The sequence below is a fragment of the Elephantulus edwardii genome, unplaced genomic scaffold (assembly GCF_000299155.1).
Source record: "Elephantulus edwardii isolate Elephantulus edwardi_28Jun2011 unplaced genomic scaffold, EleEdw1.0 scaffold00249, whole genome shotgun sequence".
NCBI classification, from domain to species: domain Eukaryota; kingdom Metazoa; phylum Chordata; class Mammalia; order Macroscelidea; family Macroscelididae; genus Elephantulus; species Elephantulus edwardii.
In genome coordinates this window covers 1,792,989-1,794,640 of record NW_006399999.1, presented here as the reverse complement: position 1 = coordinate 1,794,640, position 1,652 = coordinate 1,792,989, and the positions used below count along the sequence as shown (strand labels likewise).

The 1,652-nt window shown below is 44.6% G+C and overlaps 1 pseudogene; it reads right to left on the bottom strand.

Annotated features, from left to right (window-relative positions):
• The window catches only part of LOC102847951, a 6,354-nt pseudogene extending 4,824 nt beyond the window's left edge, over positions 1-1,530 (bottom strand).
• Positions 1,531-1,652: the final 122 nt, after the last annotated feature.

The following is a 1,652-nucleotide window of genomic DNA, read 5'->3' as shown; positions in this document are numbered from 1 at the left end:
ACCATAAGCAATAGCAGCAGCAGTTGGCTCATTGATGATTCGGAGGACATTGAGGCCAGCAATGGCTCCACCATCTTTGGTAGCCTGGCGCTGAGAGTCATTGAAGTAGGCTGGTACAGTGACAACAACATTGGTAACAGTCTTCTCAAGGTAGGCTTCTGCATTTTCCTTCATCTTTGTGAGAACCATAGAGGACACCTCCTCTGGATAGTAACTTTTGGTCTCTCCTTTATATTCTACTTGGACCTTGGGCCTGCCCGCATCGTTCACCACCATGAAGGGCCAGTGTTTCATATCAGACTGCACAATAGCATCATCAAATCTTCGTGCAATGAGACGTTTGGCATCGAATACTGTGTTAGTAGGATTCATTGCAACTTGATTCTTTGCCGCATCGCCAATCAGTCATTCGGTATCGTTAAATGCGACATAGCTTGGCGTGGTCCGGTTGCCTTGATCATTTGCAATGATCTCCAGTTTCCCATGCTGGAAGACCCTTACACAGGAGTAGGTGGTGCCAAGATCAATGCCAACCGCAGGGCCCTTGGACATGGTTGCTTAGTGAAAGTCCCAGGTGGTGGAGAGGGGGAAAAAACAGTACCTCAAGTCCTCTGCTGCGCTAAATGAGAGCATAACTTATTTTAAGAACAATTTTAGCATTGCTATTGTCCACTGGAAAAACTGGGGGTGGTTTAAATCAGAGTCCAGGAATCCTCTTTGGAGGCAACAGCTGAAGCATGCTTTCCCTTGGGCCAATCATCAAACTTTTTGCTGCTGACACCAGGTTTAATATCAGAACTTTTCTGCAGCATGTCACCCACAGGTTTTCCTTGACTTGTTCTTCAAGGTCCACTTTCATACTTCCAAATGGGCTTAGAACCATCTACCCAATTTCCCTTTTGTTCATTATAGTCAGGCTTGAATGTTTCAAGTCCCTGTTTTAAGGTTGGCACACTGGTTTCTTCTTGCATTATTTTGTCTTGCACTAAATTGAGGTTTTCACAACCCTTGGCACTATTGCGCCTAGCTTTCCCATTTTTGAGAGGGGTATTACCACTCTCAGATCCACTACCATCATTATCTACCCCTTTACCCATATAACCATTAGTAATATAGCCAGAATTATTTGTTACAACACCATTTAGAATTGCTACAGTATCCGTCTTGTCTGCAGATTGGTTCTCTCCAGATCTGTTTTCATAAGACTTTCCATTCTTTTTGTCTATGCTGTTTTTCTGAGTGAAATTCTTGATTTGAATTCCTGCTATTCCAAAGGTGCTGGCTTTCACAGTCTGCTTCATATTAGTGTCTATAACTTGATTACCATTGAGGACTCTGGAAAAAGGGTTGGTAACCATCAGAAGCCAGGTTCTTTGAAGATATTTCTCTTTCTCCAGCATTACCATTTAGTTCACCATATCCTGTTTTCTTCTTCGGTGTTTCCTGGTGCTGCTGGAGGACGTGTTTCTGCTCATGTTTCAGCAACTTTTGCTGGGCCTTGGGGCTGCCCTCGGCTCCATGCTGCAGGTGTTGTTGCTGTTGTTGTTGTTGTTATGTGCCGTCGAGTCGCTTGCGACTCATAGGGACCCTATGTACAACAGCCCTAAACTCTGCTCTGTCCTGTGCCAATCACACTGTCTCTGACACTCCCA